Below are 18,077 nucleotides of genomic sequence, written 5' to 3'. Positions count from 1 at the left end.
TTGAGTAGACTAATGTAATTAACCAGGGGTGTACAATTCCGCTAACTTCAAATTTCCAGTGGTAAAGCCTCACATACAATTATCTGAACCACAACTGATTTATATTTTTGTGGGAAAATGAAGATAGCTGATTCTAATAACCCGAGCTTCCCAAGAAGAGTAACTGCCTCCCTGACGGAAATGATGTGAGTGGTAATTCGCACCACCACAAACTCATCTGTTTTCAGATCTTCCCTCAAAGGTCAGCATACCTGGAGATTTCACGTCCCGTTGACGCAAACATTTGGTGCTACTGTTCCCCTGCATTCCTGCTCTGTACACCTGGGCCTCTAACTCCCAGAGGGTATACACAGGTCTCTGCACTTCGTGAGTACCTGAGGTACACATTTAGGAAATAGAATCAAATTTTGTGCCCACTTCTGCGAACAGTCTCAGGATGCGGCTAGTCTCTGATACATCTCTGAATATTATTTAGGGTAATTTGGCTGGCAAATAATCAAATGAATAATTATTAGAAAATTATCAACAACAAAGAAAAAGATTCCTGTCCAGACCTGAAGCGACTGACCAGTGTCTAGCTGACCTGCTGGCAAGAAGTCAGGACATGGACAAGGCTCAAGGAAACCGGCTAAAAGCAAAATACTTTGTGTAATTTCTCCCTCCTCTTAGATGGGCAGGCACAGGGCAGATAAAGGACATTCCCAAAGACTTTCATTAAAACTAAATTTGTTACGGGAGCTTAAATGTCCTGATCTCTGGAGAGCAGAGACAAAGGTGCATAATGTAGATGTCAAAAATTCTACTTCCTGGGAATTCCCTGGCTGTCCAGTGGTTGGAACTCCGTGCGTTCACTGCCGAGGGCCTGGAGGGACTGGGTTCGATCCCTGGTGGGGGAACTAAGATCCCGCAGGCCACGTGGTGCAGACAAAAAAAAAAAAAAAAAAAACTACTTCCTGCTTCTCCTCTCTTCACAGTAGGTGCGTTCTGAATATTACTGTAAAGAGAAGCAATTTTTTTTTTAAGTAGGAGATAAATATATCCGTTTACCAAAGGACAAATGAATGTCCACGTGGATCCTGACGACTGTGAAATGACGTGTGGCCCTGGTGCCCCGACGGTACAGAGAACAAGACCAACGTCAGCTTCCCTTTACATACAGAGCTATGCTGCAAACTCATTATCCACAAAGGGAAAAACAGGCACAAACACCGAAAATCACACACAAAACCGAAGCTAACGTACCAATCATTTCAAATTAAACAAACAAAAAGGCTGGTGCGGAAACCTGGAACTACTTGCGGTCGACACTTGGTGTCATGAAAACCAAAGCTTCAGCCGTTCTCAGCAAACGACCTCAGCCAAAGACCTGCAGTTTGGGGGTGAGTCCTATGTCTCACCTCCACAGGCCACAATGTGGTCTGGGGTGTGAATGTAACTCTTGTATTTATTTACTCTCTGTAACACCAGTAATACAGCATCAACCAAAATGACAGTTTTCTCTTTTAAAAAGCCTCTAATGTGAAATGCAAAAAATAAAAGATTTAATAACCACCACGATGGATGAAATATGTTTCTGGAAGAAAACAACAACAAATAAACAGCCAGACTGAAGGCACCGAGAGACTTTTATCACAACCCAGTTCCAGCGCTATCTCCCATCTTTTAAAGTTTGAATCACCTATTTGACAAAAAGCCTGGTTCCTGGGAGCCCTGAGGGCATCCGTCAATGAAAGCAGCTGATTTATAAACAGAATTAAGTGATTATGAAAACACTGCAGCGTCATGAAATGCTTAAAAAGCACAGCATTGTTCCAAAGTTTCCTCGTGCACCTGCAACTGAGATATTGTCATCTGGTTCTGAAACACAAATATTTTTTCAGCTTTAAAAACACGCACAATCCTGTAGATCCAAAACGTGCACAGCACCCTGTCAGCATATGTTCTTTCTTCCCCAAGTCACATCATTAACAGCTGTGCCTCTGGAGGTATGTCCAATCTCTAAGCTGTCAGATCTCAGTCACAACACGTGTGTGTGTGTACACACACACACACACACACACACACACACACACACACACACACACACACACACACCGTGGCAGGTGAAGCCAGACGGAAAAAGGGGAACACACCTGTGTCCCACTTTATTCAGGGACTTCAATATCAGCCCCTCTCACCTCTGGGGACCCCATCAGTGATCTCTAGATGCTTTTTCACTGCATATCCCTCTCAGTGAAAACCTTGTAAGCATTAACTCCAACTCACGTAACGTATTAACTAGAGATAACACTCAACGATCATTATATGCATTTCTCATAGACCACAAATAGACATTTTGTAACTATTACATAAAAATAAATAAACAGAGAACTTAAGTTTCTTCCTGCACTCCAGCAAATCTCATTGTCACTGCCAGAGATATGATATCCAGTCCACTTGGGAGCCCACTTTGTGAATTAAAACCCGAGACAAGGCATTTCTGTCACCCTCTGCCCCAACTAAACATGGAGACTACTGGTTTCAAGGAAATGTCCTAGGAGGCCCATGAAATTTACCAGAGTCCCATGAAATCTATCAGGCGAGTCTAATTTCCACAGGCCTCTCCCCTTGTTCTCATCTGGTCTACAACAATTTCTGTGATGCCCTGGACACATGAGATCATTACTTCTTATTTTCATCAACTTCTGAGCTGAGTGCCCCTCCAATGCTGTTTCTCCTGGCAAGGCTTTTTGAAGAACTACGCTACAGATCTCTAGAAATTGTTGAAACTGGCACAGAATCATCGTGCATCTTAGAAATACAAACCTAATGTGGTATTTTTTCATAATCAAATTAGGAGCTAAACCAAAGCGTGTCTCCCAAGACTGACCTGGGACTGTCAGAGACTGGCACCCGTTGTTTTTACATTGATAACTGTGAATACTTGAGTCTTTACCAACACAGAGTTGGCATTCAAGTTTCAAGGGATTAAAATGCCTGATAAGATTCTGCTGTAAAAAGAACCTAAGGCAAGGACCCAAGTTTATTCTGTCTCCTAAATAAATCAAATGGTAGCGACATCAATTCTCTACTCAGTTGCTTTTCTAAATACAACCCAAAACTCGGCAACCACCTGGAACTTTACAGGTGCTGAGAATTACGTTTGCATACCGGTGCTACAGATGTCTGCATCATATGAACGGGGTAACATCCCTCCAGCTCCACGTTCTCATTTCTCATCTTCAAACGGATGTCAAGATAACAAGGGTACCTCGAAGGGTAGAGCTGATCCGGCTAAGGCTAAAAATCACCCCAACGCACTAGAAACAAAAAGCACTGCTCAGTTACACAGAATTTTCTTCCCAATCGTGACTTACGTGGTCTTACCATATTAAAGTATCTGTTATTACTGATTTAAGAAATAAAATGGCATCACATACAGTAAGCTTCTTTTGCCCGAATTTCCATCTATCGGAAAGTTTAAACAAGCAGAAGTGTTTGCAAACTGGATACTGGATGTTCACAGAGACTCTAAAGCCCAATGACAACGGGCAAGTCTGTAATAGTTACGAGTTAAGCTCTCCAAGAAGCGGACAGTGTCCCTCTAGCCTTGCTTCAACATGGATGAGGCTGGGTGTCCAGGTTGCAGTAGACATGACAAAAGTCTTCAGTATCTTGGAGAGAGAGAAGGTGATCACGCCGGCGGAGGGGGGGGGGGCGCGGGGAGAGTGCTCACCTCCTCCTGCCTCTGTATTCTCCCTGGGGGTTGGCGGAAAGTATTCCAGAAAGGAAAGTGCTCAGGGCTGGCTATCTGGGGTCATTTTCTGGGTTCCAGGCTCAAGAGAAGTAAGCAAAGAAAACTCTCATGTTTTCTTTTCAGGATTCCAGCTCCATCCACCACGATAGGAAAAAATGACAGGAATTCAAGGCAGAGACACTCTCTTCTAAATACTATGAATTTTGCCGTGAGCATTGTTTGTGCTTATTTTACGGGGTCTCCTGAGACTGGGAAACTACAACGCTCGTAAGAGTTATTCAGAGGCACCCCACAGCCCAAAGTGTCTTCTGAACTGCTCGGGCTTTTTTTTACAGTAACTTAGCGATGTTAAGCTGAATATTGTTTACTTCAATCATGGGTAAAACGATAGTTAAAGCATGGAACATAGTTTACCCAAACTGCTAGTTAATATAAAACCACCATAATCCTTAACCTACAAAAGTGTTTTAAAAAAAAAAATGTGTTTAAAAAAAAAAAATGTTGCCCACGCAACATTTAACGTGTGCCTTTTCCACATTACAATCCGCACACACGGGGTAGGAGAGGCCTCAAGATCAGCTCATCAAGCCTTTCACTTGCAAGTGAGGACACACACAGGTTCAACAACTTCACACAAGCAGGCGGGCAACCCAAGGCAGGACACAACTGACCCAGACGCCAGGCGAAGGATCCTCTAGAAAACACGATATTCCTTATTCGATCACAAATAGTGAAATTACGACCCAAGGTAAAATTCCGGTTCACCACCACACAGAAACATAGATGTAGGAATTCACTTCTACAACAAACTAATGCAAACACAACTGGATATTTTTAGCGCACTTTACGGTCACGTTATCAACCCACTGGGAAAACCACGCCTCTTAATGTGTGTCCTGTTTTTGAAACTAAAGACATGAGTCTAACCTACTGATACATTTTACATAGTACTGCTCCAAAAAGTCTCTGAAAGTGCATCCAAAAACGTCCCATCTCAACTGATTTGGCAGCAACGATCAACTGGCGTAGGAAATGCGCAAATCCTACAGGCAGCTCCAAAACGACACCTGATACTTTTTCACTATGATTTCTTACAAGTATTAAGAAACTCTAAGTTTTGGCTTTTCCTTGCTTTTGATAAAATCCACAGTGCAAAATCATTCTGAGGAAAACACACGGGCCCAAGTGTGCTACAGTATAAAGTTCATGAGTCAAGGAAGGCGCTGGAAGAGTGGAGAGATTCACTATTAGGCATTTCATCCTGAGTTAAAATGCGATTACCAAGACCAGGAGAGCGGAGCTGATGGGCAGGTGCCCCAGGTTAGGGGCTGAGGGAGTGGGGAGTGTGGAGGCAAAGCACCGCGGACACCTCTGGGGTAACGGAATTTAGTTGTTTGGTATCCTGATGATGGTGGTGGTTACAGAAATTTAAGCATGCTGAAATTCGTAATTTATCATATAGTAAATTTAGGGAATATATAGAGGATATACATGTGTCTGTATATAGCATGTGTGTGTGTTTGTGTGCGTATGCCAGCCCTGAAATTTAACTTAAGGGTGGGGGTGGGGAGGGGAGATAAGAAAAGCAAGCAAGCCATTGATGGAGACCACCGTAACTAAAAAAGATATATTATTATTTTTGTCATCATTGGATATTTCCACACCAATTCCCAGCTTCAGAGTAGAGGAAAACCTAAGGACACTGAGCTCCAAGCATGATAAGAATCCTCCTTCTGTTAATACAAGCCTGAGAAACAGATTTTATTTTCTTTCTCTCTCAAGAAGAAACCTAAGGCTAGAGAAGGTAACGGATGTGCCCAGAGGCAGTGAGTGCATGGTGAACTGGCTGCAAACCAGGTTTCCCTGCGACCACGTCCCCGACCCCATGACCACAGGAGCCCACAGGGCCCCCAACCAGGCTGGGCCTGGCGCTCCTCTGGGGGGGGTAACAGGACACGGGGCCACGGGCTGGCTCCGGAGGACCAGACTCCAGGTGCCAGCCGTGCCCAGCCCCGGAAGAGGGCCCCACTGCAGGTCCGCACCCAGCTGTCCCCCCCGGCCCTTCCCGAATCAACTATTCACAGGAGAGGACGGGGCCTGAAACAGAAGCCACGGTCCTGCAAGCAGCAAACACCTCCCACCCTGACCTGTCCCCGCCCACCTCCCACCCTGACCTGTCCCCGCCCTCCCAAACGGAGGTTACCCCGAGGCCAGGTTAACCGACATTTCGCTGGGCACAGAGAGGGTCCGAAAACAGGAGCCAGGAACCGGTGCTCCCCTGATAAATACCCAAGTCCCAAGAAGCCGACCAAAAGTGAGACCTGGTCAATCTGCAATGACATCAGCAAAACCAACAGGAAGGCGCCATGCAGGAGCGCTAGCATCGGGGCCTCTAAACTACTCCAGTTGAGACAGAGCTCAGGGGACTCGCAGCGCCCCCCCTCCCGTCCCCAACACCTCCTGGTCTTGCGCCGCTCCCGTTTCTTTCTTCTCAAAGGCCATCCGCTTCCCGCCGCCTCCTTTCCCTTCTCATTTACTTCCTAATGTATCCCAAAATGGCCTACGGGAGCCGTGAGAACCACAGCGCCGGATATCTTGACGTCCACCTGCCCGTGGACCTTGCTCGAAACAGGACTGCACAGCTGACAGCAGAACTCAGGGCTGGTGTCTCCACCCTAGCATCACGGGCATCCAGCGCCGGGTCGTTCTCTGGGGTGGGTCTGTCCCGTGCCCTGTGGGATGTTACGCAGCATCCACGGACCCCCCGCCCCCCCTCCGGGATGCCAGGAACATCACCGTCCCCCTCCCCCAACGTGTAACAACCACACGTCTCCAGACATTGCCAAAAGCTGCTTGACGGTAGGGGACCAAACTGCCCTGAGAACCATGGGCTGACTACAAGCTTCCAGAGTTCCAGGCTGAACAGACGGCCTCCGTGAACAACCATCTCCTCTACCTTCGTCTCTAAGTCACCCTTTCTCTGGAGCCTGCGAGTCGCCCTCCAGCTCGACCTCTTCCCTCCAAGGACCAAGAACAAACCAAAGCCATGGAAACGGAACCCAGCTTCCTCTATCAGAAGAAAATACTCTGTCCTCTGTTTTCAAGTTTAAATTTGCTCCGATTTAACTTTTCAATGGCTTCCAGTTCACATCTGCAATCTTCAATCAGGCAGCGGATTCCCAATAAATATCTGATGCCGGCGATAACTGCACGGGAGGGCTTTGCAGGAGGCGGCCGCCTCCATGGCCAAGTTCCCGGGGAGCACACTCCTTAATGACGGCATTTTCCCCCTGAGGTCTGAAACTCATTTTCTCAGAGCAGGCTCTCTTTTCCGTCTATAAACATGTTGCCTGTCTGTCCCTTCCCACACCCAGCATTCATTTTGGTTGCTGGGTCTCTTTCTGCTAATGTGGCCAGGGCCATCCGGTTGGTCGAGCCCCATGGAAAGGATGGACAGGACGCAAGGGCCAAGGAGGGCCAGACCCGAGGGAAAAACTCACATCCAGTCTCCACTCAAGAGGCCAGTTACTTCCTTCACGCTAAACATAGTTATGGAAAAAAAAAAAGTTTATCTTTCCAACTTAAAAAAAAAAATGTTTACAAAATGACTTTAGTCTTGCTTCCCGATTGAAACTATTTTTTAAATGTCTTGGGCGGTGAAAGATTAACAACTTATTGGAAGTCACGTACTCTTCTTTTTTACGGGAGAAGAAGGAGGCAAATGCAAGGTATCGGGGACACCACACCTGGGACGGTCTCGCCTCACAGGGCAGAGCGATCGTGCTTGTCCTCTGGCCCGGGTCAGGCCTGGCAATAACCACGTGTGCAGAGCCCAAGACGCAGACACCTGGCGGAAAGCTCAGAGGGGGCAGCCTCAGGGTTGGGGTGTGGGGTCCTCCCTCCCAACAGGTAACTGAGGAAGGGTCTGAACTCCTGACACTCGGGACCTACGTGAGATGGCTCTTGGGGGCCTGGCTTCCCTCTGCAGGAACCCATTGCCCGCCTCTGGAAGAGAATCATGGATATCCCAGGTGTCTCAAAGGCTTGACAGGTCACAGCAGTCCTGAGACAAGGCAAGAGTGAGGACAAATGGCAGAGGGCGATCTGGGAAGTCACCTCTCACAGATGCAAAACTGGGTTTTCCCCCCCAACCACAAATAAAATTTCTAATAGGCTGCTATAAAAAAAATACAAAAGACTATGCAAAGAACACACCAGCTAAGTAATAAAAATAACATCCTGACTCAGGGACCCGTCTACAGGAAGCGGCCAGCGCTCAGCCACTTTTTAAAAATACTTTGACTACTGTTAAGCCTCACTTTGTTGGAAGGATTCCTGATCAGCCTTTTAATAACAGAAGATTTTGCCCTCAAGAAATTAAACCTTAAAACTTAAGGCCTAAACTTGGGGGGAGGAGTCTGTAGCCCATGGTGAGCAAGGCTTTAAACGTATCAGGTAAGGCCTCTAATCACCTACGTGGGGCTTCACTGACGGTGACACCTTGGGCTCCCCACCATCCCGAGAGATGTGCGCCACGACACACACAAAGGCGGGCCACGTGGGGACTGGCTATGCCATTTTTCAGATGGGGAAACTGAGGCAGAGAGCCACTAAATGCCATGTCCAAGGTTAAATACTCAGTGAGAGACTCTAGCTTGGAGTTCTGGTTTTCTAAATCAAAAGTGATCCAAACCACCTCAATCTCAAAAACCACAGCTGTCAAATCTCACTGAAATCACTTTCCTAGGTCACCTGCTAGCTGAAATGCACCTGCCTTTCTTTTTAAAGTCTTCCAGTAAATTACTTCAAACTCTTACAGCCTCTCCCCTCCTCCCACAAAAGGTAGACTAACTCTCTTTACTGCCTTCTTTATTAATCCTTACTTGCAGTAACTATAGAGAATCTCCCTCCCATAGAACGTTCTGCAAGTTCTGCGCTGTCCCAATATGGCGGCCACTAGCTACACACATCTATTGAGTATGTGAATTATGGGTAAAGCACTGAAACAACAGAGTTGTTTATTTTAGTAACAACAGAATGGTTACTGAATTTTAGTTAATTTGAATCTAAATATGCACATGTTGGCTAGTGGCTGCCACACTGGATAATTAAGCTATAGAGAAAAACAACCTTTCCACTGTGGTGGACATTTCATGATTTCTGTTGAGATTCATCTAGGTGTATAAACAGATTTCAATGTAGGTTCTTCTCCCTCCCTCCCTCCCTCCCTCTCTCTCTCTCCCTCCACCACGTGCTAATACGTGGTGGAGGGAGAGAGAGAGAGGGAGGGAGGGAGGGAGGGAGAAATTGTGTGTGTGTGTAATTTAACGAGCTTGTCTCCAAGTGGGAAGATTCACACAACGTATACACAGGAAGGCAAGATAACACCAAGCTTAAGAGGTGGGCTTTCGGAATCAAACAATCCTCCCTCCACCACGTATTAGCACGTCGGTGGACTGTGAAGCAGGAAGGAAATACCTGCTGCACACAGGGTATTAAGTGCGTGTAAAATCCTCACTGCATAGGGTAACATTAGGAAAATGATTCCACCTGCACAATGCCAACAGCTAAAACTTACAGGCAGCTCTGTAGTTTTCAGAAAACTTACACTTACATTCCCTCTTTCTGTCCTTGCACTACCCAATGAGTACCACGATTTCAGTTCCCGTTTTTATTTTTACACACATAGAAAACGACACTCAGAAAAGTTACAGGACTTGAAGGTCAACGGTAGAGCACAACAACAGGGAGGGCCCTTTCACTAGTTCAGGCCAAACGGGGACAAAGACTGCTTTTCTAGCAAAGCATGGTGTCCTGATGCAGGTGGACTCAGGGGCTCTATTCCCCTTTCTGCTGGCTAGCGCTGAAACCCTCCGAACAGCCCACCCAGGTAGACTCATGACGCCATCACACAGATGAGAAAACTGAGGCTCCCATGGTTGAAGGTGAAGACTCGGGACCAACTAGACGCCACACACTTCATTTAAACACCCAAACCTTCGGGAGGGGTGAGCTTGGGAAGACTTAAGGGTCAAGGTGCGAAATTTAAATGGGGGGTGTTGACAATTCCTGCAGTGACTTAAGCCCCGGGGAAACACAAGAAGAGCCAGCCTGAGAAGATCCAGTGACACACACCCTGCTGAGCACACCACCAAATCAACACCTGAAGTCTCCATTTTCATCCCACAGGTGTGCGTTCCCTTCAGCTCTGGAATATCCTTAAGGGGCGATCTTCATAAGTGGGTCAAGTGATGCACTTCAACTTTTCATCCCTGGACTCATTATCCAGCTGGGGGGTTTTCCACGAAAATCTGCCGGACGTTTGAGATATTAACATCCCTTAACATAAAAGCGTCATCTTCACGTCTCAACTGTTCCATACTCAACATTCGCCCCCCACCCCCATCGCGTCTTTCCTAGGAATGACTAGTTGTAAACTTTTCATAAAATCGTCCTGGGCCATTTCCTACCCCGAGACCACCGTTCAGGACTGAAGAGGGGCGCTCCCCTCCCCCTCCCAGGCTGGAGTCCCGCCCCTCCCCTTTCAGGTTAACCCAGGGACCCAGGCGGCGCTCCTGGAGAGAAAAACATCCAGCAGTCAGGTCAAACCACATGTGACAAAGCAAAGCAGAAACCGTGGCACAAGGGACAGAACCTGGAGCTTGTTTCTTTGGGGGTTCTGCTCTACAACATCAGCGACAGAAAAGAAAAAAAAAACCCACCTCCGACTCTAACTTTGTGGAATTTCCAAAGCGAGGGGCGCGGAAAATGCGAGGCCGTGCTAAGAACGAGCCCTGGTGCGGGCCTCACAGCGCACGGACAGCGCACGTGAAGGGCAGGCCCTAACCCAGCGCCCGCAACTGTCACAGACCCGGCGACCCCCGAAGGCGCGCACCACCCCGTTCCGAAAACCGGCCCCCGTGGGCAAGGTCCCCCTGGTAAGCAGCGCCCGGGACGCGAATCTGGAGGCACCCCTCCCCCAGCCCGGGAGCAACAGGTCTGCAGCCTCCCCAGGCCGCGCTCCGCAGACCTGGCCAGACCAGGGACGCCCCCCGTCCGCCGAAGTCGCCCCCAGCCCGCGCTCCTCGCTCGGGCTGGGGATCTCCCGACTTCGTTGACAGTTTCTGCGCCTCGGAAACTGAGCCGCCCAGGGCCCGCGCCGCCGCGCTTCCAGCCGGCCCGGGACTGGCCGGCCCGCGCCCGGGGATGAATGGGGCTCCCCTCCCCCCACGGGGGATCCCGCGGCGGCGCAGGTCCGTCCAGCCAGCCCCGGGTTGGGCAGACAAAGGGGCACCGGGGGACAAATCGAGCGCTTCCTCAAACTTGCCGGCCGCCTCCCCCTCCCCGAAACAAAGGAGCCCCCCCCAGCCTCCGCCCGCCCCCAACGCGCCGGCACTTTGGGGCGCAGCCAAAACGGGGTATTGTGCAGCCTGCAGGGAGCGCGCCGCACCCCAGCCCAAGCCCGGGAGACACTGGGGGACCTGCCCCTCCAGAGCCCCGGAGGCGGGCGGAGCGTGCGGGAGCCCCGGGCCGCCGGTCTGACCCCGGAGGGAGGGAACCGCCGGCCCCCACGCGGGACAAGTTCGCGCCACCCCGCCCCGCCCCACCCCGCGCCCGGCTGGCCACCCGGCCGGCCGAGCCCCGCACACTCACCTCGCCGCGAGCAGCGCAACTTGCGGCGGCGCCGCCGCCCCGAACCTCCCTCCGGCCGGCCGTCTCCGAGCCCGGGCCGTGCCGCGGCCGAGGAGGGCCCGGCGCCCGGAGCAGCCGCGCGCCGCCCCCGGGCCGCCCCCGCCCCGCCGCAGCCGAGTCCCCGAGAGGCGCGGGCGCTGGAAAGTTTCGGATGCCGAATGGCGGCCGAGGGCGCTGCGGCGGCGGCGGCGGCGGCAGCAGCGGCGGGGCGGGGGCGCTGGCGGCACCTCGCTCCCGAGCGCAGAGAGTGCGGGGGGGGGGGGGCTGGGGCGGGAGCGGTGGCGGCGGCAGAGGGCGGGACGGCGGGAGGGACCGGCACGGGCAGTGACCTCCGGGGGGAGCGGCCGCCAGCGCGCCGACCCCGGCCAGGAGGACTGCCAGGGAGGCCGCCTCCGCCGCCGGGCCGGCCCCTCCCCCCACGGCCCCCAGCCCGCACCCTCCCCCACCGCCCGGGGACTGGAGCCCGGGTTCCCCTCCCGAGCCCCCCCCCACGCCCGGGGGGGAGGGGCGCGTCCCAAGCTGGTCCCTCCCCCACTGAGGGTGAGGACACCAGGCCTGCCCTCCCCCACAGCCACGAGGGGGAGAGTCCGCCCCCAACAGCCCCTCCCCCAGGGCTCCAGGGAAGACTCGCGTCCCGGCCCGCCCCGCCCCCACGGCGGGGTAACCTGCGACCCTCCCCCGTCCCTCACCCCTGACTCTGCTCTCCCCGCCGCGCCCGGAGTGGCTGAAGGGAATCCGGGTCTCCCTAGTGTATCCGAACCCCGTCCCTCCCTCGTGGCCTCCATGCGGGCGGAAGGAGACGCAGGCCTGTGCCCACCCCGTCCCAGGCCCGGCCCCAGCCAGCACGGGACAGGAGCCTGGTCACCAGCACCGCGGTTTCCAGGGGAGGGGGGAACCGAACCACCGCTCTGTTACCCTCCCCCACCTCCAAGAAGCAGCCGCCCAGCTGCCCTAGCAGAACCCTTGCAACCTGCCTGAGGACGCCGCTCCCTCAAAATCGGCGGCCGGGAGGGCACCCCAATGGTCTCCTCCCCTCCCCGGAAAAGTGGGGGCCCAGGGGGAGCCTCGACCTTTGCAAAATGCCTCCAGCGAAGAGCCGGCAGTGCGTGGGGAGAAAGAAACTCGGGCCCAACGGGGTGGAGGCTCCCGGCGGGGGCAGGGGGAAGAAGCCGGGCCCTCGGGCCTTCTCACCCCCGCCCCCGCCCGGAGGCGTCGGGCGTCGGGCCCCGGCCAAGTGCTAAGGTTGCCGCAGCTCGCTCGGCCCAGCCCTGGTGAACCCGAGGCCCCAGCGCTCCTGCCTCCCCTGCTGCTTGGTGACAACTGCCCCCCACTCGAGGCCTGAGTTCACTTAAACAGACATCTGCACCCACCCGCCGGCACCTTGGGTGTCTGCTTTGCCGAACATTTTAGAATAAGTTTGCCCCTCCCTTTGGCGTATAAGGAGCTTCACCCCAAGAGCCCAGTACACACTCAGCGTTTTACACTGGAACCTCACTTGCTCCTTGCTGGGATACGGGGCCATTTGCTGTACTGGTTCTGCGGAGAGGGGGCCCGAGGTGAGTGTTTAAGGGGCTGGTCCTCCATCAAAAAGGCAGACTAAAAATTATGCTGCCAAATATTGCTGTGAAACGTCAGTGATGTAAAACGACGGTTGCTGCACATTATTATTAGAGCACATCAATAAAAGATACACTTACACAGTCTCCATAATTGTGAATCAGCAGAATAGATTTTGCCTTATTTTGTATCAGTTGCCATGCAAGGCCCCCCAAAAGGACGTGGTGGGACCTTCCCTTGAGCCTGCCCGTCGTTGCTCCCGGGCTCCTTGGGCTTGTGAGGACTGACGCTGAGGTATTAACAGGCAATCGAAAAACCAGGGGGGCAACAGAAAACCCGAGCGAGCTCCTGATGCAACCCTGCCCCGGTTACACGTGCTTCCCTTCCCCCACCGCCTGCTGGTGGGAGCGCTGCGTTTTTTCCGCCTGTAGGGTCACATTGTGGTTGATTGATTCTCCTTTCGCCTTGCTCAGTCATTCAGATTTGGAAAGTAAATAACAAGTTGACATCATTACAGCTCTCTGCTTTACTGGGACACAGCCCCCGGCTACCGCACACTCTCGAGTAGCCGCGCAGCCAAACTGGCCCACTGGCTTGCCAGCCGTGCTTGTCGTTAGCCGCTTGGAAATTGCGAACTGAACACGATGAAAAGGTTCCTTGGTATGTTTTGATTACTTGGCAGACGCCAATCATTTAAAGTACGAGAAAGTGGTGGAAATCCTTGCTTCCAAACTAGGACCCGGCGTGACCACTTTTTTTTTTACAGCTGGTCTTCCGTAGCTAACAATGCAAGGGAGCTTGGAATCCATCTTGCCTGTTTGATCGTGTCCCAATAATCCCAACGGTCTTCTTGCAAGTATGGAGTCGAGCACTTTTATCACAGACTCCTAGGAGCCCCCAGGGACTCTGTAAGACCTCAGACAGGAAAGGCGACCCCCTACATTTATCCTAATAACACCGAGAAATTCCACCTTCTGAATGCTAGATGGGTGGTAGGAACGTGTTAAATTAGACTATCTTATTTAATATGTTTTGCAGATTTTTCGAATGGTGTAAGAAAAAAGGGGGAAAAGCACATTAAAGCAGAGCAGGGAAGGAGCTAGTGCGTTCTGACAAAAGTATAAAGGTTAATGTGGAGGCCATGAGCAGCCAGGATCTACACAGGTATGCGCTGCACAATATCTATATTCCAAACAAGTATTTTCGCTTGCTGATGCAGACAGCTGGAATACAAGAATCCGCTCGCAACAAATGCAATCAGTATTCCCCCTAAACAGTTGCCAAATGTTTAGTAAAAAGGCAGCAGGAACCCACACAAATATAGTCAACTAATTTTTGACAAAACAGCAAAGGTATTTCAATAGAGAAAGAATATCCTTTTTAACAAATGGTGCTGGAACAACAGACATCCATAGACAAAACAAACACAAAAATTAATCTAGCCCAGACCTCAAGGCTTTTCACGGAAGCTAACTTAAAATTGATCATGGGCCTAAATGTAAAAAGCAAAAACATAAAACTCCTGGAAGATAACGTAGGAGAAAGTCTAGACGACCTTGGTTTTAGCAGTGAGTTTTTAGATACAACACCAAAAACATGATCCATGGGAAAAAAAACTGATGAATTGGACTTATTGAAATTAAAAACTTCTGCTCTGCAAAAGACACTGTTAATGGAAAGACAACCCACAGACTGGGAGGTAATATTTGCAAAATCCATATCTGATAAAGGATTATATCCAAAATATGCAAAGAACGCTCAAAACTCAACAATAAGAAAACAATACAGAATAAAAATGGGCCAAAGATCTGGAAAAAAGAACAACTCACCAAAGAGATATACAGATGGCAAACAAGCCTATGAAAAGATGCAGAATATCACATATCACAATGAAATTGCACATTAAGACAAACTACGGGAAATTGCCTGGCAATTCAGGGGTTAGGACTTGGTGCTTTCATTGCCGGGGCTGTGTTCTGTCCCTGGTCTTGGGAGTAAGATCCCACAAGCCACGCAGCTCGGCAAAAAATCGAACGCCAACCGGATGCCGAGCAACAGGAACTCTTACGCGTTGCTGGTGGGAATGCAAAACGTAAGACCACTTTGGAAGAGTCTGGCAGTCTCTTACAAAGCAAAACATACGACCCAGCGCCCATGCTCCTAGGTATTTACCCAACTAAGTTGAAAACCTCTGTCTACACAAAAACCCGCACAGGAATGTTCAGCAGTTTTACTCACCAAACACCGAAAGCAACCAAGATGGTCCTCAGTAGGTGAATGGATAAACAAACTGTGGCACCTCCATACAATAGAATATCATTCTGCAATAAAAAGAAATGAGCTATCAGGGCATGTAAAGACAAGGAGGAACTTTAAATGCCTATCACCAAGTGAAAGAAGCCAATCTGAAAAGTCTACATACTGGATGAGTCCAACTCTACGACATTCTAGAAAAGGCAAAACTGAGAAGATCAGTGGTTGCCAGGGGTTCTGGGGATGGGAAAGAAGGGACGAATACGGGGAACACAAGGGATTTTCAGGGCAGTCAATGGATTCTGCATGATACTGTAGTGGCAGATACATGATATTTTGCATTTGTCCAAACAGGTAGACCTGCACAGAACCAGAAGTGAGCTCTAATGTCAGCTGTGGATTTTATCAGTATTGATTCATTCACTGTAACAAAGGTACTACTCTTACACAAAAGGTGTTAACACTGGAAATGGTGTGTGGGAGGAGGAAAATTGGGAACTCTCTGTACTATATGCTATACCGTTCTGTACATCTAAAACGGCTTTTTTTAAAAAAGTCTATTATTTTTTTTAAAAAAAAGACAGTAGGAAGAGGTGTTAAACTTCTCTTGAGAATTACTGCCCAGTCTTCATTGAATCCGATATGTAATTTCATCAAGGCCCATCTGATGTTCTATGGCTCCTAACGCATAGGCTGATATTTATTTCCGTGACTGGCCGACTCACAGAGGCCTGAGAGTCCAGGATTCATTCGTGTGCTCCACGGCACAGTGACCTCTCGGGGATGTTTGCGGAGCATGTCTCAGCTTTGAGGAAGCATCCGCCACAAGCAGAAACGAAGAAGGGGGGTGTGCTCCCCAACTTCACTTACAAACCTCTGGCCGAGGTTTGCTTCGGGGCTTGCTTCTAATTTTCCTCAGGGAGACTGGAACTGAAACTACAAAGGGAGCCGGTTGTATCAGGTGGTAGCACGCGGTGAACGTACTTGGAGAAGTAAACAGGAGTGAGGACAGAGCTTTCCATCACCTGCCTTGGATGTGAGATGAGGTGGGTGGTAGCCCCTTCTGCTACCCTTGACCTGCCTAGGCATCCAGTCTTTTTTTCAAGATAGGATGTATTGTGTCTCCCGCCTCAAATTCGTATGTTGAAGTCCTAACCCCCAGCACCTTAGAATGCAACTGTTTTTGGAAAGACAGCCTTTAAAGTAGTAAATAAATCCAATGCAGTCATTAGGGTGACCCTTCCTTATCCAATCTGACTGGTGTCCTTATAAGCAGGGGAGACTGGGACACAGACACGCACAGAGGGAAGACCGTGTGAAGACACAGCAAGGAGGGAGGACGCAGGAGAAACCCCCCCTGCCGACACCTTGACTTGAACTTGCAGCCGCCAAGACTGTGAGAAAATAAATTTCTGTTTGTTTGTTTGTTATTCTTTTGGGCTACGCCGAGTGCAGGATCTTAGCTCCCTGACCGGGGATCGAACCCATGCCACCTGCATTGGGAGTGCAGAGTCTTAACCGCTGGACCGCCAGGGAAGCCCTAATAAGTTTCTGTTATTTAAACCACCCAGTCTTCGGTGCTTTATTACGGCAGCACGAGCAGACAAATGCATGTGAGTTGTTGCTGTTTTTTTTCTATTTGGAATGTCACATTCAGTTCACATCCTTTGAATACTGAAAACACCTCACATTGGGCATGGGGGTGTCCGTGCACAGTGTCGAATTTGATCCTCCCCGTAATACTGGAGGGCAGGGATTTTTATCTCCAATGCTCAGAGTAAAAGACTTGGCCCAAGAGGTTAAAGGATTGAGAGGAGGGGGTTTGTAACCACTTCTATGCCCCAGACCTTCTTTGGCAAGTTACTGACTATATTGATTACCACTGCGTAAATACATAAAATAATATACATAAGATTACAAGGAAACTCGATTCTGTAAAAATATAGTTAAATTAAAAAAAGAAATTCCAATGTCATAATACATGTGCTTCTTTCTCAGTACTTCCAATCATAAGCTCTAGAGGTGGTACTAATAACTTCCGTCATTTCAAAGTAGTGGTGGGTACAAATAAAATCTGCTTCAACTCTAACCTGCTCTGAAAATACATCAGACTTCTATTGGCGACAAACTGGTAACAAATCAAAGATGCAGTTAATGCTTCTGTCATCTCCTCTATAGTCATAGTTGTCAGAAATGCTCAGTTTGGGTTAACTGCAGAGGTTTTCCCCATCCAAGTTCACGGACCCCCTGCAATCTCTCCCTGGGACCTACCTGCCAAGGGAGGGAGTGCAAGCTGCATCCCATGATTCTCTATGGCCCTCCTGCCTACCTAGACTCATCCACACCACCACCATGGACCCCCTCCCATGGCTCATGGGCCGGGACCCTACAGTGAGGTGACTTTAAGGGGATGCCAAAAACTTACTCATCAAGATAAGTAATATCATAGTGCCATATTTTAAAACTCTAAATTAATGCCAAAAAATGCCTCCCTGATGAGCAAAATATCAAAAGCTGTTATAAAGACAGGTTCTGGGAAGGAGTCGTTAACAAGACAGGCAAAATTCCCTGCCCTGGTGGAGATTCTGTGCTAGGACAGGAGTTGGCAGAGGACAGCTCTGATAGCGGTTTTTGCACAGCCTGCAAGCTAAGGATACGTTTTTTTTTAAAGACTGGGGAAAAAGATCAAAAGAATAATGATACTTTGTGAGATGGAAATTATGTAAAATTTGAATTTCAGTGTCCATATAAAGTTTTATTGCAACACAAACATGCCTACTCCTTTCCAGCTTACAGCGCTGTAATAGCAGAGTCAAGTGGCCCGCGAAGTGGGAATAAC

General features: G+C 49.8%; 1 protein-coding gene across 11 annotated transcripts in view; it reads right to left on the bottom strand.

Annotated features, from left to right (window-relative positions):
* TBL1X (transducin beta like 1 X-linked) overlaps nucleotides 1–18,077 on the bottom strand; it is a 271,015-nt gene that overhangs the window by 217,330 nt on the left and 35,608 nt on the right. For 4 of the 11 annotated variants that reach the window (XR_013825708.1, XM_079910412.1, XM_079910405.1 and 1 more), the window contains exon 1: nucleotides 11,390–11,831. The gene's annotated coding sequence lies outside the window, so the exon portion shown is untranslated. Of the gene's footprint in view, nucleotides 1–3,150; nucleotides 3,399–9,899; nucleotides 11,003–11,389; nucleotides 11,832–13,125; nucleotides 13,390–15,223; nucleotides 15,307–18,077 lie in introns of those variants that run through there. The other 7 variants (XM_079910408.1, XM_079910415.1, XM_079910404.1 and 4 more) reach the window with 4 other exon arrangements.

Source organism: Stenella coeruleoalba (assembly GCF_951394435.1).
Source record: "Stenella coeruleoalba genome assembly, chromosome: X".
In the NCBI taxonomy this organism is placed as follows: domain Eukaryota; kingdom Metazoa; phylum Chordata; class Mammalia; order Artiodactyla; family Delphinidae; genus Stenella; species Stenella coeruleoalba.
Note: the sequence above shows the minus strand (reverse complement) of the source record. Positions and strands in the feature narration are given on the sequence as shown.